We start from the raw sequence: 24,916 nt of genomic DNA on the forward strand, positions 1-24,916 counted from the left end.
AAGCCAGATACAAACATTGTAAGATTTCATTTACATTAAATAGTCGGAACAGGCAAACCTATCGAGATAGAAAGCATATCAGTGACTGCACAGGGATGGAGGAGTTGGGGAAATAGGAAGTAACTGCTAATATTTACAGAATTTGGGGTAAGGGAACAAAAATATTCTAAAATTGATTGCAGCGATGGCTGCATATCTCTATGAGTATACTAAAAGCCGTTGAATTGTGTAGTTTAAATGAGTGAATTGTGTGGTATATAAATCGCCTCTCAATAAAGCTGTAATTAAAACAATGCTCACAGAAGGATAAACTAGGAGTTTGGAATATACACACTACTATATAAAAAACAGATAATTAACAAGAACTTACTGTATAGCACAGGGAACTCTACTCAGTATCTGTGATAACTTATATGGGAAAAGAATCTGAAAAAGAATAGATATGTGTATGTTGTTATTGTTGTTGTGGCTAAGTCATGTCTGACTCTTTGGTGACCCCATGGATTGTAATCCACCAGGCTTCTCTGTCCATGGAATTTTCCAGGCAAGAATACTGGAGTGAGTTGCCATTTCCTTCTCTACGGCACCTTTCCAACCCAGGGACTGAACCCCTGCATTTCCTGCATTGGCAGGCAGAATTTTTACCATTGAGCCACCAGGAAAGCCCAGGTATATGGAGATGGATAATGAAATCACTTAGCTGTATTTCTGAAAATAACACAACATTGTAAATCAACTATCCTCCAATATAAAATAAAAACTTTTTAAAATAAAACAATGTTCAAGGAAACTCCAACATTTCCCTGAACAATCTATAACTCCATCCTCTGATTACCTCTATCCCTGGCACATGAATTTTCATCACTAATTTATAACAACTAACAGCTGTCATTTTTCCAAGCAATTCATAGCCAATATCTTATTTAGTATTTCTAATAAATCTAAAATAAGTATATTATCATATGACTTTGCAATTAGACACATTTTTAAGTGCTTTGTCATTCAGTAGAACTGTTTCTTAAAGACATAAGCTGCACATATGTGTCTCACTATGATCAAGTGGAATTTTTTTGTTTCGTCCAAAGTCACAATGTTCTTAAAAAGCTTTAAATTAGTTGATGACATTTAAAAAATCTGGATATTTTATATAAAAATCCATTTTGCTAACCTATCTTACAGAAATTCATACAGCCTAATTATGAGATTTGACCAAAGCCTTTAAATCTGGAGAGCCCTCTCCAACTTGCCACAGTCTTTAGCCCTCCTTATTGTCTTACATTTATCTCACTTTACTAATTCATGCTACCTGCACACGGTATCATAATGAATTTATAAACCACAACTACTGCTGGGCACAGCCTTTGCACTCCTTCTGTCCATCTGTGCCTTCCTGTGGTGCCTGAACAGTACCTGATAGGTAGCATGGGCACAGTGAATAACCCTGAAATGTTACCTCTCCAACATTATAAGTGAGTGGTGTTCTAGAGCATGATTCTGCACCTCCTCCGCTCTTTTTTCTTCATTTTACCAGCTAATAAATTCTCAGAGCACCGCCTTGCATTGGACTCTCGGTTGAAATCAGTTCTACCAAGTTCAAGTTCTAGCCTTCCAGGGAAACAAAGAGAAGTAAGATCTTACTCACAAAACCATCAGCGAATGGTACCAAACAAAATGCAAGCATGGTATACAGATTATAGAGACAGATTTCTCTGCCCCCATCCCAAATAGATTTAAGCTGAATAGCTTTAGAAAAAGTACATATATATGAACTCTTAAGATCTTACTAACTTTGATTACCTAACAAAGACTGGAATGGTCCAGTCTGAAACTGATATATGAATTTCCTAGGAGGGTATATTTTGCCAAGTAATTTAACAGCATAAACAAAACTTATAGTAGTTTGTTTAACCTACTTATCAGGAAAGAAAAAAAAATTAAAGGTTTATTAGTGCTATTATTGTTTATATGCAAATTATACTGACTAAAATGAATGTTCAGTTACTTAAAATACTTCCAATAAGACCCCCTGAAGCATTTTATTAACACCTGGTACTGACTACAGTGACAATATCCTGAACTCTGAGTCAAGCTTTCACTGGTTCACTGGTGGTGCAGAAAAGTAGCCCACTTTTATATACAGAGTTATATTAATCATATACATATATTGAAGTACAATTAGTCATGTATGTACTATATATAAATATAAGCTAAATCTTTCATCTGCTAATAATGTAATAATGCTTTATCTTTCTAATTTTTAAATATTCATACTCACAGAAAATTAGAAGAAAAAAATATTAAATGTTTAATAATACCAACAACCCAAAGACTAATATTTAATATTTTAGTATCTTTCCATAGTCTTTTTTCTTTATTTTTGCATAATTTTAATGATAAATTGCTTTTGCACATTGCTTCCGATTCTAAATTATCACTCAAAATTATTTTTCTTTTTAAAAAATTTTTACTTTATTTTGCTTTACAATACTGTATTGGTTTTGCCATATATTGACATGAATCTTCATTGTGTGTATGTATCCAGATTTACAATAACTATTTCCCTATTATTGAACATTTAAGTTATATCTTATTTTTCTGATTTATTAAGAATGCTGCAATTATCATTCAGTAAAAAATGTTTTTTCATATTTCAAGTTATGTCCTGAGACTAAATTCCCCCAAAGTAGAATTACATTGTTAGCACCTTCATCTGTATTTACCTAAGTTCCATGAAGGTTGGATTGATTTCCCTTCCTAACAGCTGTGTAGGTTCACCAACCCCTTCTCGGCGAAGATTGTTTTCTTCTGGAGTCTTCTCAATTGTGACGGATAGGGCTGGCCGCAGACAATCTGCAGAAGTCAGAGGAGAATGTCCCTGGCGCCGCATCATTTGCTTTTCACCCCTGTTCATGCAGCCGCCTTGATCCATCTCTGTACTGCTCCCTGTGTCCCCTCCCCTTCAGGCCTATAGTGCCTCTGCTTCTCCACCTGATTTCCAGTGGGGAGTTAATTGTTGGAGCCACATTTTTTTAAAATCTAGAAATACATACAAGGGAAGGTATGCTCATCTTAAGGAGCATCTGCATCTGCCACAAGGAGCTACAAGGCTGATGGAAGAGCTTTGGGGTAGCCAGGAACTTCCTGGGGCCCTTGAATCTGACCTTGCAGAAGCTGCTCGCCTGTTTTGAAAGAATTGTTTTGGAGGAAAAAGAAAGAAAGAAAGAACTGCTTTAGTTTCAATGACCTTTATTTATTTGTCCTGGTTGTAAAAGTAATATGTGCTCCCTATTAAAAATCTGAAAAATACTATCTCCAAAAGAATTGAGAAAAAAACCAAAAAAACAAAATGACCAGGATCGCATCACCAGCTCAGTGCATTTAGTTAGAAGCCTCTGTACCCTCATCTTGTGCCCCCAGGGCATCTGCAGCCCAAGGGAGAAGCTAGTTCCTGCCTGTTCCTTTTTGATCAGCTCCCAGAAATTTGTACTTAAACAAGTCTCCAGAATTGGAACCAGAAAGGGTGGTTTTATCTCGTCTTAGCTCAGAGGGCTTTTGAAAGCTCAGACTAGCAGTTTCTCTCCCTTGTCACTTAGAGGATAGCACGCTTCCTGTCTGTGTTCCAAATCCAGTGGCGTTTCCTGGAATTCAATTGCCTTCCTCTCTCTGCAGAGGAAGTGAACAGCTTAGAAACCCAGGCTGTCCAGAAAGGGAACTCAATTATTGGCATAAACATCTTTATACTACTTCCCATGAGTGTAATTATTAAATGCCTTCCGTTTTGCTTATTTTCAGTACTTCTTGTCAGACATTTGACTCAGGTTAACTTTCTGACCTTTTTTTTAATTTTTATTGGAGTATAGTTGTTTTACGATGTTGTGTTAGTTTCTGCTATACAGAAAAGTGAATCAGTTATATGCATACATGTATCCACTCTTTTTGAGATACTTTTCCCATATAGGTCGTTGCAGAATATTGAGAAGTACTCACTGTGCTATATAGTAGGTTCTCATTAGTTATCTATTTTGTATATACATTGTATAGATAACAGTGTGCATATGTCAATCTCAACCTTTCTGACCTTTTTGTTTGTGACTTAGTTTTCCTTGGACTCAACTTTCAAAGAAATTTGTCCTTGGGAGACAGTATGGTGCAGTGGTTAAGGTGGGTCTAATGACAGCATGCTGAGTGCCACCATAGAGAAATAGGCACTTGGTACATAGCTGGTGGGGATGAAGGGGTCCAGGTTCCTTGGAAGGCATTCTGGCACTAGCTTCAAAGTAAAAAATGCATATAGCCTTCAATTCAGTAATCCCATTTCTGGGAATGTATCCCACAGATAGATCTACACACATAGGAAATTACTATGTGCCCAATCCTTAGTGTAGCATTTATATTATCATGTTATTCATTATAATCATATATTATAGTACAATGGTATATTTTAATTAAGGATCATAATAGAACAAAGTAAGTATATATTATTATACTCTTTTTATTGACATTATTGATATTCACTATAGTATTTATTTTATTATTTTGTTATAATTATATATGACAATGGTATATTATATTATGGTATGTTATATATATGTATTTATTGGTATGTTAATATAAGCATAATTTAATTATATTATGTTATATATAAGCATATATTATTCTAGTCTATATTATTATTCTTACTATAGCAACAGATTTAGAAATAACCAAAATATCCATTAGTAAAAGACTGGTTAAATAATTACATGAACATAATGGAATATTATATAGATGTTTCAGAAGTGAGAAAGTCCTCTACATCCTGATATAGTATTTAACACTATACAGAAGATACATAATTCATACTATATGAAAGTGAATGGATTTTTTTATAATATGTGATCTATATTATATATTCATAATGTACCATATATAAGTGTTTTATATATACATATACATATATGAGTAAGGCAGCTTGGAGAGAGGTTAAAAGCACAGACTCTGGAACTAGACTACCTAAGTCAGAAGGCTGTCTCCACCTCTTTCTATCTGTGTGATCTTGGACAAGTCACTTAACCTCTCTGTGCCTTGATATAATCATCTATCAAACAGAAATAATAATAGTACTTATCTCATAGAGTTGGTGAGAGTATTAAATGAGTTAATATGCACAAATGCTTAGAAATGGGCCTGGCACACAGCAGAGAAGAACCATATAAGTGTTGCTGCTGCTCCTGCTAAGTCGCTTCAGTCGTGTCCGACTCTGTGCGACCCCATAGACAGCAGCCCACCAGGCCCCCGTCCCTAGGATTCTCCAGGCAAGAACACTGGAGTGGGTTGCCATTACCTTCTCCAGTGCATGAAAGTGAAAAGTGAAAGTGAAGTCCATAGTTGTGTCTGACCCTCAGCGACCCCATGGACTGCAGCCTACCAGGCTCCTCTGTCCATGGGATTTTCCAGGCAAGAGTACTAGAGTGGGTTGCCATTGCCATAGTTACTTTTATATTCCACTAAGCAAAAACAAGCCCAGGAGCTGACTGTGGCTCAGATCATGAACTCCTTATTGGCACATTGAGACTTAAATTGAAGAAAGTAGGGAAAACCACTAGACCATTCAGGTATTACCTAAATCAAATCCCTTATGATTATACAGTGGAAGTGAGAAATAGATTTAAGGGACTAGATCTGATAGACAGAGTGTCTGATGAACTATGGACAGAGATTCGTGACATTGTACAGGAGACAGGGATCAAGACCATCCCCATGGAAAAGAAATGCAAAAAAGCAAAATGGCTCTCTGAGGAGGCCTTACAAATAGCTGGGAAAAGAAGAGAAGTGAAAAGCAAAGGAGAAAAAGAAAGATATACCCATTTGAATGCAGAGTTCCAAAGAAGAGCAAGAAGAGATAAGGAAGCCTTCCTCAGTAATCAATGCAAAGAAACAGAGGAAGACAACAGAATGGGAAAGACTAGAGATCTCTTCAAGAAAATTAGAGATAGCAAGGGAACATTTCATGAAAAGATGGGCTCGATAAAGGACAGAAATGGTATGGACCTAACAGAAGCAGAAGATATTAAGAAGATGTGGCAAGAATACACAGAAGAACTGTACAAAAAAGATCTTCACGACCAAGATAATCACAATGGTATGATCACTCACCTAGAGCCAGACATCCTGGAATCTGAAGTCAAGAGCTGGTTTTAGAAAAGGCAGAGGAACCAGAGATCAAATTGCCAACATCCACTGGATCATGGAAAAAGCAAGAGGGTTCCAGAAAAACATCTATTTCTGCTTTATTGACTATGCCAAAGCCTTTGACTGTGTGGATCACAATAAACTGTGGAAAATTCTGAAAGGGATGGGAATACCAGACCACCTGAACTGCCTCTTGAGAAATCTGTATGTAGGTCAGGAAGCAACAGTTAGAACTGGACATGAAACAACAGACTGGTTCCAAATAGGAAAAGGAGTACGTCAAGGCTGTATATTGTCACCCTGCTTATTTAACTTCTATGCAGAGTACATCATGAGAAACGCTGGACTGGAAGAAGCACAAGCTGGATTCAAGACTGCCAGGAGAAATATCAATAACTTCAGATATGCAGATGACACCACCCTTATGGCAGAAAGTGAAGAGGAGCTAAAAAGCCTCTTGATGAAAGTGAAAGAGGAGAGTGAAAAAGTTGGCTTAAAGCTCAACATTCAGAAAACGAAGATCATGGCATCCGGTCCCATCACTTCATGGGAAATAGATGGGGAAACAGTGGAAACAGTGTCAGACTTTATTTTTTGGGGCTCCAAAATCACTGCAGATGGTGATTGCAGCCATGAAATTAAAAGATGCTTACTCCTTGGAAGAAAAGTTATGACCAACCTAGATAGTATATTCAAAAGCAGAGACATTACTTTGCCAAATAAGGTCCGTCTAGTCAAGGCTACGGTTTTTCCAGTGGTCATGTATGGATGTGAGAGTTGGACTGTGAAGAAGGCTGAGCACCAAAGAATTGATGCTTTTGAACTGTGGTGTTGGAGAAGACTCTTGAGGGTCCCTTGGACTGCAAGGAGATCCAACCAGTCCATTCTGAAGGAGATCAACCCTGGGTGTTCTTTGGAAGGAATGATGCTAAAGCTGAAGCTCCAGTACTTTGGCCACCTCATGCGAAGAGTTGACTCATTGGAAAAGACTCTGATGCTGGGAAGGATTGGGGGCAGGAGAAGAAGGGGACGACAGAGGATGAGATGGCTGGATGGCATCACGGACTCGATGGACGTGAGTCTGAGTGAACTCCGGGAGTTGGTGATGGACAGGGAGGCCTGGCGTGCTGCGATTCATGGGGTCGCAGAGTCGGTGACTGAGCAACTGAACTGAACTGAAGTGAAAACAGCAAAGTTTGGAGGTGTGTAATATGCTACATCTAGCATATTATAAAGAAATGAGAGAATATAAGAAGCCCTATTTGCATTTGCTTTTCTTTGCACAGAGCAGCATCAGAAAGATACTTATGGGAGGAAGGGGAGTGGTGTTGGACATAAATAGGAGAAACTTTTTAAGTGCAGATCTTTGAATGTCCTTCTGACTTTTTGAGCCTCATGGATTCAATGCCTATTCAAAAAAAAAAAAATACATTGTTAGTTTCTTGGTTTTTTTTAAGGAGTATGAACCTCAGAGTCATGATATTCTGAACTCTGCCTCCACCACTCACTAGCTCCAAAGCCTGGAACAAAATTACAAATGTTATGACTTCACCAAGGCTGAGATTTTTTCCTCCATAAAAATCATACCCATCAGTAATTGAGATATACCAGTAACATGTCTGATGTAAGGCAGGCCCATGACATGTGTTCAGAAAGTGTTAAAGGCCCCTGATTACACTTGCTCTTCACTTCCACTTTCTTCCAGGTGCCCCCAAAGACACTGATTCTCCTCCTCCAGCTGCTGGCATTCCAGAACTAGAGACCAAATTACATGGGGATGGAAGAGGAAGGCCAGACTCGGGGGTGAAATTAGAGCAGAGTTCAAATCCCAGCTAAGCGTATTATTGCCAACAGCATGGACTTGAGCAAGTGGCCTCAGTTTCTTCACTTGTGAAACAGAGACCATAAGAATGTCCATCTTGTAGGGTTGTTGGGAGAACTAAAAATGATATTTGTGAAGCACCCAGCTTAGCACGGAAGAGGCGCTGCATCCACGGACGTGATTGTGAAGTGGAGGGTTGGAGAGGCTGGGAGAGAGGGGGAATGACTTTTATTCCCAGCGCCTGCTCTTCCAGTGTTGACAGTGGCTTAAGCATTGAAGGTGGATTGCTAAGTCTTGCCCTCTTCAGCCTCCTGGGGAACCAAGAGCATCTGGGTTAAGTGGTCACATTATCATTCTCAGTGATGCTAACAAGGCAGATGAGGCCCCAGTTCTCAAAAAGTCTATACTCTGGTGAACCACAAACAAGCAAGCACAGAGGATTAGGATCGTGTTTCTGGGGTAATGTCAGAGTGAGATGATTACGAAGGTAAACTGGGGAGCTCAGGTCATTGGTTCAGGGTTTGACTATGCTTCTTTCATTGGAGAAGGCAATGGCACCCCTCTCCAGTACTCTTGCCTGGAAAATCCCATGGGCAGAGGAGCCTGGTGGGCTGCAGTCCATGGGGTCGCGAAGAGTCAGACACAACTGAGCGACTTGACTTTCACGTTTCACTTTCATGCATTGGAGAAGGACATGGCAACCCACTCCAGTGTTCTTGCCTGGAGAATCCCAGGGATGGCGGACCCTGGTGGGCTGCCGTCTATGGGGTTGCACAGAGTCGGACATGACTGAAGTGCTTAGCAGTATGCTTTTTTCATACTGAAGATGTCTTAGTCTCCAGTTTTTTGAAAGATTGAGGACTTCAGACATGATTTTCATCTGAGGGGGAGGGGAGAGGTCAAGTAGAAAGCCATTTAAATCCTGCCTCCAAAGAGACACATGAAAAGATGTTCAACATTGCTAATTATTACAGAAATACAAGTCAAAACTGCAATGAGATATCACCTCACACTAGCCAGAATGGCTATCATCAAAAATTCACAAACAGTAAACACTGGAGAGGGTGTGGAGAGAAGGGAACCCTCCTACACTGTTGGTGGGAATGTAAATTGGTACAACCACTATGGAGAACAGCATGGAGTTTCCTTAAAAATCTAACAATAGAACTTCCATATGACCCTGCAATCCCACCCCTGGGCAAATATCTACAGACAAACATGTTCCGAAAGGATACATGCACCCCAGTGTTCACTGCAGCACTGTTTATGACAGCCAAGACATGGAAGCAACCTAAATGCCCGTCGTCCATCTACAGGATGGATAAAGAAGATGTGGTATAGATATATATACAATGGAATGTTATTCAGCCATCAAAAAGAGTGGAATAAGGCCACTTACAGCAACACGGATAAGCCTAGAGACTGTCACACTGAGTGAAGTAAGACTGAGAAGGGGAAATATTGCATGACATCCCTTCTTTGAGGAAATCTAACAAGACACGATAAAAATGATCTTACTCACAAAACAGAAAGAGACTCACAGACTTAGAGGACGAACCTATGATTACCAGGGTGGGTGCTTGGGGGAGGATGGAGAGAAAGGATAGTTAAGGCATTTAGGATGGACATGTACACAAAGGACCTACTAAAGGGCACATGAAACTCCGCTCAGTGTTACGTGGCAGCGTTGATAGGAGCCGAGTGCGGGGGAGAATGAATACAGGCATATGTATGGCTGAGTCCTTTTGGCACTGTTCACCTGAAACTACCATAACATTGTTTGTTAACAGCTACACCCGAATACAAAATAAAAAGCTAATAAATAAACAAATCCTGTCTCCAGCTTTTGCCTGGGCCTGGTCTCTCAATTGATGAAATAGCAATTGGGCTGCAAGGTGGCTACTTCTCAAAGTTCTGACACCGGGATCCCACTGCTCAACTTAACATTAACCATAATATTGATGTGATGTCATTGCACAATATGATTTTTATGTCTTCGTGGACTTTTTATTTTTTTTACTTTTCCTCTTGCTGAGAGCCATGTGCAGCTCCATGTATCACGGAGTCAGGTTTTTACTATCCTGAACGTGAAAGGTCACAATTTTGGCAAGATGTGGATAAGCAAAACCCCATGTGTGTCTATAAAACTAAATAGTAATTCCAAAGTATCTCTTAGCATGAGCCTGGGATGTTTCCCAGGTTTTAAAATATATAGTTTAAAATTCATGATCCTTTTGAGAAAAAATGCAGGAAAGTCAAATAAATCTTCTCTTTTATATACACATACCTCAGGGAAAACAGAATTTTATGTAAATAACTGCAGGTGGTGATGTAACAGTACTACAATAGCCCCTATAAATTCTGGAGTTTTTCAACTGTGCTCTGAGCAAAGGCTCTGAGTCTCTGCAAATTCTGTTCCTTCTCCCTGGAGTACCCTTTCCCTTCCTCCCTACTTATACCTAATTCACCTGAAAATTTTCTAATTTTCTTTTAGTTACAAGGGAGACAACCCTTTCTCTGGGAAGAGGTCTTTCTGTAATCTAAGACTGGTTAGTTGCCCCTCCCCTGTGCTCTCAGCTACCTGAGTCTTTATGAAATGACTTAAATAATCTTCACCACACTATTTAAAGTTCTTTTTTGCCCTTGACTTCATAGGCACAGTAATGGTTGAAAAATAATCCTTGGTTTGTAATGCATTATCATTGCTGATTTGTACTTCACCCTGTTTTATAATCATGTTCTAATTTGTTTTATTTTTGGCCACACTGCATAGCCTATGCGGAGAAGGCAACGGCACCCCACTCCAGTACTCTTGCCTGGAAAATCCCATGGACGGAGGAGCCTGGTAGGCTGCAGTCCATGGGGTTGTGAAGAGTTGAACACCACTAAGCGACTTCACTTTCACTTTTCACTTTCATGCGCTGGAGAAGGAAATGGCAACCCACTCCAGTGTTCTTGCCTGGAGAATCCCAGGGACGGGGCAGCCTGGTGGGCTGCCATCTATGGGGTCGCACAGAGTGGACGTGACTGAAGCGACTTAGCAGCAGCAGCAGCAGCAGCATAGCATATGAGATCTTAGCTCTTGGACCAAGGATCTAACTCATGCCCCTTGTAGTGGAAGCCCAGAGTCTCAATACTGGACCACCAGGGAAGTTCAATATGTGTTTTGTTTTATTTCTTTACTTATTTGTAACCATACCACCTAGTATAAATATAATGGAAGTTACATATGTAGCTTTAAATTTTCTAGTAGCTCTATTTTTAAAAGTATAAAGTAACAACTGAAATTAATTTTAATAATAAATTTAACCTAATACAGCTAAAAGATTATTACTCCAACAAATAATCAACACAAACATTACTAATGAGATATTTACATTTGTTTTTTTTTCCATATGAAGCCTTCAAAACTTGGTATTTTACATTTAGAGCATTTATTAACTGTTTCTAGTCATATTTCAGATGATCAGTAGTTACACATGGCCAGTGGCTACCATATTAGACAGCACAGATTTATAATATAGCCAAATTCCACGCACACATGACCAAAAACAAGAACTAAAATACTGCCAATAACTTATATCTACCTCGGAGAAGGCAATGGCACCCCGCTCCAGTACTCTCGCCAGGAAAATCCCATGGACGGAGGAGCCTGGTAGGCTGCAGTCCATGGGGTCGCTAGGAGTTGGACACGACTGAGCAACTTCCCTTTCACTTTACACTTTCATGCATTGGAGAAGGAAATGGCAACCCACTCCAGTGTTCTTGCCTGGAGAATCCCAGGGACAGAGGAGCCTGGTGGGTATAGATGCTTCCTGCATCTTGATTTTTGTCAACTGCTCTGTTGACCCAGCTAGAGGTTAAGTTCATGGAGGACAGAGTATGTATTAATATATTATATAGATGTTTATGTTTCATGGTCTTCTCAAAGTGTGATCTCTAGACACAGAATTCCCAAGACACTTTCAGTTCAAAATATTATTTTATAATAATATTAAGATGTCATTTGCCTTTTTCATAGGCTGACATTTGCACAAATCATGAAAGCAACGGTGTATAAAACTGCTGGCACCTTAGCATAAATCAACGTAGTAGCCTGATACAGTATAGTATTACTATACCATACTGGTAGTCCTTGTAATCATCAATGTCATGCACTGTTGGTTTTTTAAAAAAAGAAAAGTTTCACTTTAAAAGTCCTTAAGTATTAAAATGTATTTAATTTCATTAAATCTTGAACCTTTAACGATCATCTTTTTAATATTTTGTGAGTGATGATATGCATAAAGCACTTCTGCTGCACATCAATGTTCAAGTGCTGTCCCAAAAAAGCATTTGTGCAATTGTTTGAGCTGTGATCTGAGCTAGTGGCTTTTTTTCCTGTAACACCATTTTGATCTGAAACAACTGACAAATCATGATCATTCAGAATTGAGACTTTAGTGGACATTTTGTCAAAATAAACAAAGTAAACCTATCACTTCAGAGAAAACAACTTGCAATATTTATTGCCAATAATTTAAATTTGAGTTTTCAAATGAAGGCTCAAATTTTGGAAAATTTGTATCTACCACTGCGAACTTCACAGCTTCTCAATATCTAAACACTTTTCAGAAGAAGTTAGGGGGGATATTGACAAATGTGAAAATTTTTTTGGTTGCTATATAAAGAAGTGGCAACATTAGGAAGACAGGTATAGCTCAGGGTGCCAATATTTTCCAAATGACCAGTGTATAATGTTAACAAAATCATGCATGGGTAACAGATCCAATCAAAGTACACGATAAACCAGAATTTTAACCTAACAGAGAACAAAATGTTCATTTATGTGGTTTCAGGTTTTATACTGCAAATACCTTTAAGAAATTACACTCATTGAGTTTTAGTACAGTATCAAAGATTATCCAAAATCAGCTGAAAAGGTTACTAAGATACTTCTTCCTTTCCCAACTGTGTACATATGTTTTTCTTTTCCTTCATATACTTTAAGCAAAATACATACTGCAAAAAATTGAATCCATATTGCAAGGAGATATGAAAATTCAGCTGCTCTCTATTAGGCCAGACATTAAAGAGGTTTGCAAAAATGTATAAGAGTAAAAAAAAAAAAATGTATAAGAGTGACACTCTATTCATTTTTATACTTGGGAAAATAGAGTTATTCTCATAAAATATATATTATTCATGTTTCCATGTAACAGGTGCATTATTATTTTAAAATAATAAGTCAATATTTTGAAATTTCTGTTTTAATTTCTACTACAGTAAGTATTGATAGACATAATGAAAATAAACAAAAGCTCTTTGAGACTCTCAATAAATTTTAAGACTGTGAACTATTTCTGAGATGAGACCAGAAGTTTAAGAACCACTAGCCTAGCACATTTATCATATTATACTATACTATATTTTGCTTACATATTATATTTCACTCAGATATTATATATTATATGTGTTAATATATATTTTATAGTTTTCATATTATGTTTACTGTTATCTTAACAAGTTATCGAAGTTACCACCCCCAGTGATGGGACAAACCAACATCATGTGCTTTCCATGTAATGTACTAAGAAAGACACAACATCCTTTTACGGTATTCTTAACACAAATGCACATCCTGAATCTAATCATAAAGTAACATCAGACAAACCCAAACACTGACATTCTACCAAATATTTTACTTGTATTTTTAAAAAATATGTCAATATAAAAACATAAGGCTAACAACAACAAAGCAAAACCAAGAAATGGTTTCAGTTAAAACTAGCCTAAATAGATATGACAACAGAAATGCCATCTAAATCTGGGGGTAATATTAACAGCAATTGGAAAAACCTGAACAAGTCTGAGATAAGAAAATAATAGTCAATGTTAATTTCTTGATCTAGCTCATCGCACAGCGATTATGTCAGAGAATGTTCTTGTTTTTAGGAAATACACAGTTAAAGGGGGAAAGGTATAATTTCTCTTATTGACTCAGATGGTTCAGAAAACAATATGAGAGGGTGGAGAAGAGAAAAGAGCAAACGTGGTAAAATATTAATATTTGGAATTTGGGAAAAGGAAGTTCAGAAATTCCTTGCCTATTTTTGTCATCTGGTGGCTCAGATGGTAATCTGCCTGCAATGTGGAAGACCCTGATTCGATCCCTGGGTCAGGAAGATTCCCTGGAGAAGAAACTGGCAACCCACTCTGGTATTCTTGCCTGGAGAGTCCCATGGACAGAGGAGCCAGGCGGGCTATATATAGCCCATGGGGCCGTAAAGCGTCGGACACGACTGAGCAACTAACACACACATGGTTGTCGTTCAGTCACTCAGTCGTGTCTGACTCTGCAACCCTACGGACTACAGCACGCCAGGCTTCCCTGTCCCTCGCCATCTCCAGCAGCTTGCTCAAACTCAAGTCCATTGAGTGGGTGATGCCATCCAACCATCCTCTCTCAGTCGTCCCTTTCTCCTCCTGCCTTCAGTCTTTCCCAGCATCAGGGTCTTTTCCAGTGAGTCAGTTCTTCACATCAGGTGGCCAAAGTATTAGAACTTCAGCATCCTTTCAATGAATATTCAGGACTGATTTCCTTCGTGTTGACTGGTTTGACCTCCTTGCTGTCCAAGGGACTCTCAAGAGTCTTCTCCAACACCACAGTTCCAAATCATCAATTCTTTAGTGCTCAGCCTTCTTTATGGTCCAACTTTAGTTCAACTTTTCTGTTAGTCCAAAATTATGTCAAAACAAGGAGTTAAACGGAAAAGGTTTACTTGACAAATACACGAGTGGATCATTTTCTTAGATACTCCACTTTCTTTAGTTTCTGGATTTAGATGTAAGAAGGATTATATGGAGGAAAAATTAAAAGTCTCTTACAGATACAGAAAACAGACTTGCGGTTGCCACAGGGGGTGGGAGTTAGGGGAGGGAGGGATTGGGAGTTTGGGATTAGCAGATGCAAATTAGTATATATAGGATGGATAAACAACAAGGTCATACTGTATAGCACAGTATTCAATATCCTGTGATAAACTGTAATGGAAATAATATGAAAATGAATATATATATATTACTGAGTCATTTTGCTATTCAGCAGAAATTAAAACATTGCAAAATGTTTAAAACGTTTTAAAAAACAACAAAAATCAAAAAGTCTCTTAATGATTATTATATCCTTAATTTGCTTTAACAATGTGTGCTAAAACTACCTCCCAAATTTACCTCCTTTTGTCATTTTTTCTTAAAAGGGCCTTTGGATCCCAGAAATTGAGGTTTTCATTACATGAACTGCAAGTCGTTTTGCTCCTACTTTGATGTGGAGGGAAAGAGGATCGTTTGCCAGCCTTTAACACAAAATGAAGAGGAAAGAGTAATTAGAAAATTACTCTTGGAATAAACTAGAAAGGCGCTTGGGTCCCATTTTAGCTTCGGCCACCAGGAGTTAGTACAGCTGAGAGCGAAGTTGATCCTCAGCGACTCTCAGTTTCAGGAGGCTCTGGACAGCAGGGCCAGGGGGCGGGACGAGGGAATCTGTGAATCTTCGTTCCGCTCCTCTGGTCTGAAAGTGCGTCTCCTGTGACTTGACTGCTGGGAGGGTGAAAAAGGAGTCTAGGCCGTCTAGGATTGGCTGAAACGTGTGTGGTTAAGAGTCTAGCCCAACGGATAATTAGAAGCGGATTCTGGGAATGAGCAGAGGATTTTTTTTCTTTTTAAAACAACACACCCTCCGTCTTTTCTTAATTCAATTCTGCACAGGTTGCCTCGCCCGACTCCCTCTAGTGGCCCCGAGGAGGATAGTCACGGCAGGAGCAGCCTTTGTGTTTCTGACCGTGGCTTCCCTGTTCAGACAAGAGTCATGAGAAGTGGTTTCTTGTTTTAAGAGGAAGAGCCTTATAAATTAGTTAATTCAACCTTAGTTAAGGATGTTAAAATCTAGAGAGGTTAAAGAAATGTCCTGAGGGCACAGCAAATTAAAGGGGCAACCCAGGACAGGAATAGCAGTCAATTGACGGCAGTCCCTAGCCTTTCCCAGGATAACCTGAAGAGGAGCCCCACTGGCTTCCCACATGCACGGAGAATCTCCAAAGCCATACTTAGAAGAAAATACAAAGCCCTTATCTCCTTATCAGAGTCCTGCAGACCTTGCCCAACTTCTTTTCTGCCCTTCCCCCAGGTTCCATGGGCTCCCACCAGTTGCTTTAGTGTCGAGCCCGCAGAACACTGACATTAGATTGTGCATCCATGTATCTGTTCATAATCTGTGTTCCAAGGTAGAGTAACCTCTACAAAGCCTGCTTTTTCTTTCTTGCTGTTTCCCCAACACCAATCACAGGATAGGTGTATTAGATTCCCATGACTGACCTAACAAATCACCACAGCCTTGGTAGCCTAAGGCAAGCCTATGAGCTTACCTTTCTGGAGGCCAGAAGTCTAAAATCAATTTCACTGAGCCAAAGTCAAGGTTTTGGCAAAGGCCACACTCCCTTCCAGAGGCTGTATGGGAGAATCAGTTCTTTTTCTTGCAGTCTCTGGTGGCTGGTGGCAGTTCTTAGCTTGCGACTCTATCATCCAATCTTCAAGGCCATCTTTAAATCTCTTTGTCCTTCTCATAAGGATACTTGTGATGACATTCAGGACCCACCCAGTCCCTTTGCAAGGCAGGAAATTGCGGTTCCTGAAGACTTAAGTGATAGTCCTAGACAGACAAGTAGGAGGTCGCAGACATAGGTTTGAACCCAGGCAGTCTGACTCCAGGGCCCCTCCACTACCCTGTACAGGAGTCTGACGACACTTGTGCTTTTACAGTTCCTACTTTACAGTTAAGCCCAGTTAACTATCCTAAGTCCCATTCTAGACTGCAGGGATACAAGGAGACCTAGGGTCGATCCTTATTCTCCAGGATATCCATTTATGTGTAAAGAAAAGGCATTAAGTCAGAGAGTGGTTACCCTTGTGTGGCAAACTGATTAAAAGAGCATGAAAGGCTTCTGGGAGCCTGTAATGTCATTTCTTGCCCTGGTGCTGGCTACAATAGTGTGTGAAACAGTTTGGAAAAGTTCATCACTGTACACTTGTAATTCATGCACTTTTGTCAGTGGGTACTATATTTTGAAAAAGACCAAAGAGGGCATAAAGTCAGGGCTCTAGGAAATGTCAAGAGAGGCCATAAGGCAGTCTCTCCCACAGCGCTGAATGTCTAGGCCATTTCTTAGCCTTCTCACTAACTACCTGACTAATAAAGGGCTGTGAGGTAGGCGGTAAAGAAGTGAGGATTTTCCAGGGTCTTTCCTATCAAAATTCCCAAGGTCAGCCCACCTCAAATTCAGTTTGGCTGTAAAGCAGAAATGAACAGACATTTTTAAGTAACATTTAAAATGTTGCCAATAAGGATTAACTCCTCTCCCCAAAGAAATCTGTTAATATTATGAAATGAACTTTGAAAATCCTAGGCTAAACAAATTTTGATCCCTTTTTGACTGCAGGACTTATCAGAGCCTTTAATATATTAACATGAAATGTAAGACTATCCCTGGGTTAGGAAGATACCCTGGAGTAGGAAATGGCAACCCACTCCAGTATTCTTGCCTGGAAAATTCCATGGACACAAGAGCCTGGCGGGCTACAGTCCATGGGGTCATAAAGAGTAGGATACGACCGAGTGACTGAGTACACGTGCACACACAATGTTCAGTCGCTCAGTCATGTCCATCTCTTTGCGACTCCATGGACTGCAGCACACCAGGCCTCCCCATCCATCAACAACTCCTGGAGCTTGCTCAAGCTCATGTCCATCAAGTCAGTGATGCCATCCAGCCATCTCATCCTCTGTCATGCCCTTCTCCTCCCGCCTTCAATCTTTCCCAGCATCAGGGTATTTTCCAATGAGTCAGTTCTTCACATCAGGTGGCCAAAATATTGGAGTTTCAGCTTCAGCATCAGTCTTTCCAATGAATATTCAGGACTGATTTCCTTTAGGATGGACTGGTTGTATCTCCTTGCAGTCCAAGGGACTCCCCAATGTCACAGTTCAAAAGCATCAATTCTTTGGCACTCAGCTTTCTTTATAGTCCAACTCTCACATCCATACATGACTACTGGAAAAACCATAGCTTTGACTAGACATACCTTTGTTGGCAAAGTAATGTCTCTGCTTTTTAATATGCTGTCTAGGTTGGTCACAGCTTTTCTTCCAAGGAGCAAGCGTCTTTTAATTTCATGGCTACAGTCACCATCTGCACTGATTTTGGAGCCCAAGGAAATAAAGTCTGTCACTGTTTCCATTGTTTTCCCATCTACTTGCCATGAAGTGATGGGACCAGATGCCATGATCTTAGTTTTTTGAAGATTGAGTTTTAAGCCAACTTTTTCACTCTCCTCTTTCACTTTCATCAAGAGGATCTTTAGTCCCCCTCTTGTGCACATGCAAGAGGGAGATATATTTTGCTTTTTTTCACAGACTTATTTTACTATGGAATACTTTATTTGTATTCTTAAGACTTTCATGATTAATGTTCTAAGGGACAAATTTTGGGAAGTGCTATTGTAGAATCCTAATTCATAGATCCATTTCCCCCAAAGATTGTGCAGACTGATGTTTCAAAGTATTCCCTGAGGCCTGTCTAGGTTACTCTCACTGTCCCTCCACAAGCCATAAGTGTTGCTTCAAGTGACCAAATAAAATATCCCATAACCTAAATGTCTGGATAAATGATGGGGGGCAGAAGACAGCTGGAGAACAGAGAAGGACTGGAGAGCAAAGAGAAAGAATTACAATGACTTGAGCTCCAGATTATCCTGAAGAGTCATGAGTATTTTGGTTGAACAAAATGATCATTTACTATGAAGATGCAGCGTGTTCTCTCATTTAAAAAAAAGGAAAAAAGAGTGGACTCTGGACTCAAGGACAAGATGGAACTGGAAACCTGGATGCCACCAAGGCTTCCTCTCTGTCAGTGGTCCTCAGGATCCCCTTCATCATTCTCTCTCTGTAGACTTCTGATTTTGCTTCTTGGCTGGCAAGATGAAAAATATGGTGACCAACATTTCCAGAGTTTGTCTGTCATTGTCCAGTCATTAGGAAAAAGGGTCAACTGACTTAATCCCAAATTCCTAAGAAAGAGATATTGGTCAGGCTGCTAGCTACTGGTGAGAACACTGGGTAGGTCACAGAACATGCCAGTCATACAATGATTGTGGGGTATAAGGGTACAGTATGGATGCCCATATACAGGTGTGGAGCTGGGCAGACCACCTAAAAGATGGCTGTTCAAATACAAGATGTGTTCTGGGTGCAGCTGGTTTTTAAAAGCACTTTCTCGCTTTCTATAAATAAATAAACAGGATTTTTTTTTTTTTTTAATGATTTTCAGTTCTTCAGAATCATGATCCAAAGCAGTGGCTCTCCTCTGCTGACCTGTAGATGTGTCCTATGGAGAGGATGCTACAGTCTGTGCCATTTCTGAAAATCATTTCAGCCAAGAAACATGAGAGATTGCATTTTTTTAAAAATGATTTCTTTCCTCTAAAATCTGAGTCCATGGAGGGAAATTTGGTCAATTAACAATATTTGTTTTGAGAAACTGGTTATTTAAAGCTTCACTGGGCGGAATTTCAGTTGTTTTAGACTATTACATCCTCCATATTTAATGCCATCGTTTCGAAAATGGATTGACTTCAGAAGTACTTTTCTCTTGCTTTGGAGATTTTGCACATTGGCCCAAATGGGTTTTTATTTTCCATTTTAATTTATACAGTATAAATACAATGTTGGACTTCTTCGGAGTTAACAGTTTCACTGTGCAGATGTTTCTTGAAAGCCTTTTCAATTCATGTGCTGGTTTAAAAAAAAAATTTTTTTTTATTAGCCTGGCAGGCAGCCAGAAAAAAGAAAATTCCATTTTGCATAGAACTGTAAGATTTTCTTCGTTGTTCTTTCCCCACCCCCAGCCAGCTACAGGATTATTAGGATTAAAGATGCCACAGTGACATCTTGTGGTCAACTGCCAGAGACACAGCAAAAAGCGGAGGGATGACAAAAGTGATCTAGTTCATTCTCCCACAAGTATTTCTTGATTTATGTTATTTGCTTTTTATTTACCAGTTGGCTGAAATCACTCTAGAGTTCCAGGTTGTTTTGCTCTACGGGAACTACTCAAATTTACCCCATAGAAAGGATAAACATGCTGTGTTCTGGAAAGGAAAAGAAGGACATAACTTTTGTTTTGCCTTTTTGTTGGACTCTCCTGCAAACAGTATTGCACAAGCTACTCAGTAATAACTCTGAAAAATACTGAAATCTTTTCGCTAAAAACAGACAAGAAACAGTGATTCTAAATGAGCTCTCATTCTTTATAATTCTAAGCTTTTAGCAACTAACAGATTGTTTATTTAGCTTGTTTAGTATTTAGATGAAATGTATAAATAATACCCTGCAAACTTTATTTCTTCACCCAAACTAGTGTCAGTTCAGTTCAGTTCAGTTCAGTTGCTCAGTCATGTCCGACTCTTTGCGACCCCATGAATCGCAGCACGCCAGGCCTCCCTGTCCATCACCAACTCCTGGAGTTCACTCAGACTCACGTCCATCGAGTCCGTGATGCCATCCAGCCATCTCATCCTCTATCGTCCCCTTTTCCTCCTGCCCCCAATCCCTCCCAGCATCAGAGTCTTTTCCAATGAGTCAACTCTTCCCATGAGGTGGCCAAAATACTGGAGTTTCAGCTTTAGCATCATTCCTTCCAAAGAAATCCCAGGGCTGATCTCCTTTAGAATGGACTGGTTGGATCTCCTTGCAGTCCAAGGGACTCTCAAGAGTCTTCTCCAACACCACAGTTCAAAAGCATCAATTCTTCGGTGCTCAGCTTTCTTCACAGTCCAACTCTCACATCCATACATGACTACTGGAAAAACCATAGCCTGGACTAGATGGATCTTTGTTGGCAAAGTCATGTCTCTGCTTTTTAATATGCTATCTAGGTTGGTCATAACTTTCCTTCCAAGGAGTAAGCGTCTTTTAATTTCATGGCTGCAATCACCATCTGCAGTGATTTTGGAGCCCCAAAAAATGAAGCCTGACACTGTTTCCTCTGTTTCCCCATCTATTTGCCATGAAGTGATAGAACCAGATGCCATGATCTTCGTTTTCTGAATGTTGAGCTTTAAGCCAACTTTTTCACTCTCCTCTTTCACTTTCATCAAGAGGCTTTTTAGTTCCTCTTCACTTTCTGCCATAAGGGTGGTGTTATCTGCATACCTGAGGTTATTGATATTTCTTCCAGCAATCTTGATTCCAGCTTGTGCTTCTTCCAGCCCAGTGTTTCTCATGATGTATTCTGCATAGAAGTTAAATAAGCAGGGTGACAATATACAGCCTTGACATACTCCTTTTCCTATTTGGAACCAGTCTGTTGTTCCATGTCCAGTTCTAACTGTTGCTTCTTAACCTGCATATAGGTTTCTCAAGAGGCAGTTCAGGTGGTCTGGTATTCCCATCTCTTTCAAAATTTTCCACAGTTTATTGTGATCCACACAGTCAAAGGCTTTGGCATAGTCAATAAAGCAGAAGTAGATGTTTTTCTGGAACTCTCTTGCTTTTTCGATGATCCAGCAGATACTGGCAATTTGTTCTCTGGTTCCTCTGCCTTTTCTAAAACCACCTTGAACATCTGGAAGTTCACAGTTCACTTATTGCTGAAGCCTGGCTAGGAGAATTTTGAGCATTACTTTACTAGCGTGTGAGATGAGTGCAATTGTGTGGTAGTTTGAGCATTCTTTGGCATTGCCTTTCTTTGGGATTGGAATGAAAACTGACCTTTTCCAGTCCTGTGGCCTGACTAGTGTCAATGGAGATTAAAAACCTGCTTGCATAATTCTTGATTTTTAAAAAATAAATATAGTAAATAATATACAACAATAAAAAATATTATTGGAAGCTTTGTAAAATATACAAAAAAGATATGATATAGTGTTAAAAAAGCACAACACCAAATTATATATCAGCTGTGATCCTATATGCACACCAGTGTGACAATCTATACAGTGTAGAAGTCTACACAAGTATGGATGCAAATGTCAATATCAAGGCCTAAATGGAGAAGGGTGTAGACACAGAAATAAACCCAGAAAAAACACTTATACTAATAAGCACTTTATGTTTCATTATACTATTGTTGTTGCTGTTCAGTCACTAAGTTGTGTCCAAATATTTGAGGCCGTATGGACTGCAGCAAGACAGGCTTCTCTGTCCTCCACTGTCTCCTGGAGTTTGTTCAAATTCATGTCCATTGAGTTCACATACTGCTGAAGCCTATGCTTCAGCCTGTAGGATTTTGAGCATTATCTTGCTAGCATGTGAAATGAGTGCAATTGTATAATAGTTTGAACGTTCTTTGACATTGCCCTTCTTTGGGATTGGAACAAAAATTGACCTTTTCCAGTTCTATGTGAAAAATAATAATAATTACCAAATTTCTTCCAAACCAGAAATTAAAGCATATTATAAAACTATAGTGATAGGCTTCGCAGAGAGTCGCCAGTTTGTTGCTTCAACAAGGCTTGAACCGGACCGGCTGCTCATCCCCCGCACCTGCTGGCCACTCAGAGCCAGCCCTCCTCACCACCTGACAGGGCCCTCCGACCGCCCAAGGTCCCTGCCGCCACGCCAGCGCCGCGCAGCCGCCGCCGGTCACCCGTCACCGGTCACCGCTGCCTCTTGTCAGCCACCCGCCGTGACGACCGCACCCCCCTTGCAGGTGCGCTAGAACTACCGCCAGTGCTTGGAGGCCTCCATCAACGGCCAGATCAACCCGGAGCTCTACACCTCCTATGCCTACCTGCCCATGTCATACTATTTTGGCCACAATGATGTGGCTTTGAAGAACTTTGCCAAATACTTTCTTCACCAGTCTCATGATGAGAGGGAACATACTGAGAAACCGATGAAGCTGCAGAACCAACGAGGTGGCCGAATCTTCCTTCAGGATATCAAGAAGCCAGACCACGATGACAGGGAGAATGGGCTGAATGCAAGGGAATGTGCGCTGTGCTTGGAAAGAAGTGTGGATCAGTCACTACTGGAACTGAGCACGCTGGCCACTGAAAAAAATGACCCCCATCTGTGTCACTTCACTGAGACTCAGTACCTAAATGAGCAGGTAGAAGCCATCAAAGAACTGGGTAACCACATAATCGCATTGTGCAAGATGTGGGCCCCTGGATCTGGCCAAGCAGAGTACCGCTTTGACAAGCACACCCTTGGACACGGTGAGAGCTAAGCCTCAGGCTGCCTTCCCACAGCCACAGGGGTGACTTTCCTGGGCACCAAGGCGGTGCATGCATATTTAGGTTACCTTCACCTTTCTATAAGTTGTACTGAAACATCTACTTAACTTCTTTCTTTAGCACCATTCCTTCAAACAAAGTAATTTGGTACCCCCCCCCAAAAAAATAAATAAACAATAAAACTATCGTGATTAAAAATATATAGCGCTGACACATGAATAGATTGAGAGACCAATGAAAAAGAATAGAAAGTCTAGAAGAGACCTAAGAACACATGGGAATCTAGTATGTGATAAATTTAATATATCTTAAAGAGCAATATTGCAAATCCACAGAGAAAAGATAGGTTACTCAGTCAAAGACTTTAGGATAGCTGCATGGCCATCTAAAAAGAAAGTTGGATCCCATACCTCACACCTTACACCCAGAAAAAGTCAAAGGGGTACGAAAATTTGAATATAAAAAAGAACAGTGTATTACAAGTGATGTAAGAAAGCATGGGAGAACTATTTAATAATCTCGGAGTGCAGAATACCTTCACATCTATGACACACATGAAACAGAAGCCACAGCATTGTGCAGAAAAAAAATCAAAGACAAGCGACAAAACTGGAAGGAAGAAATATCTGTAATAGATGTCATGCTGATTTCTCTAAATATATAATGGATTTCTAAAAATCAATAAGGAGCAAACCAATGGCCCAATTAAAACATAGGCAGTGATTTGCAGCAACATGGATGGACCTAGAGACTATCATACTAAGTGAAATAAGTCAGAAAGAGAAAGACAAATATCTTATGATATCACTTACATGTGGAATTTTTTTAAGTGATACAAATGAACTGATTTACAAAACAAACACGTACTCACAGACATAGAAAACCAACTTATGGTTACCAAAGTGGAAAGGTGGTGAGGGATAAATTAGGAGTTTGTGATTAACAGATACACAATAGTACATATAAAATAGAGACGCAACAAGGACCTACTATATAGCAGAGAGAACTATATTCAATATCTGGTAATAACTTATAATGGAAAAGAATCTGAAACGGAATGTGTATATATATACATATGTATAACTGAGTCACTTTGCTGTACACCAGAAACTAACACAACATTGTAAATCAACTGTACTTTAATAAAATTAATTTTAAAAATAGACAAATGTTATGAACCAACTCTTCTCAGCAAAGAAAACCCAAGTAAGTCTTAAAACATGTGAAATGGAATTCAACATCACTCACAATTGGAGAAATGTACTTTACAGCTATCAGAAAATGCCGTTTTGCATCTAGCCCATTGGCAGAAATCAAACTTTGATAGGAGACTGTATTGGTGGGGGTGTGGGGATAAAGGCCTTCTACATCACTGGTGCAAGTGGAAATTAGGACAACCCTTGTGAAGAACAATCTGTGAATGAACATATCCTTTGACATAGCTATTCCACTCCCAGAAATTTATAGAACAGAAGATGCTCCCGTATGCAAAATGGCTTATGTACATGGTCATTCACTGCAGCAATGTTTAAACAAAAAGTTTAAACAGCAGTGTTTCAGCAAAATGCTGAAAACATCAGCAGAATATTGGTTCAGGAAATCATAATACATCCACATAAAAGAATACTGTGCAGCTCTAAAACAAGACAAGGG

At 39.6% G+C, this 24,916-nt stretch overlaps 1 pseudogene; it reads left to right on the top strand.

Annotated features, from left to right (window-relative positions):
* LOC102173261 overlaps window positions 1-23,256 on the top strand; it is a 39,701-nt pseudogene extending 16,445 nt beyond the window's left edge.

Source organism: Capra hircus, chromosome 28, assembly GCF_001704415.2.
Source record: "Capra hircus breed San Clemente chromosome 28, ASM170441v1, whole genome shotgun sequence".
NCBI lineage: Eukaryota > Metazoa > Chordata > Mammalia > Artiodactyla > Bovidae > Capra > Capra hircus.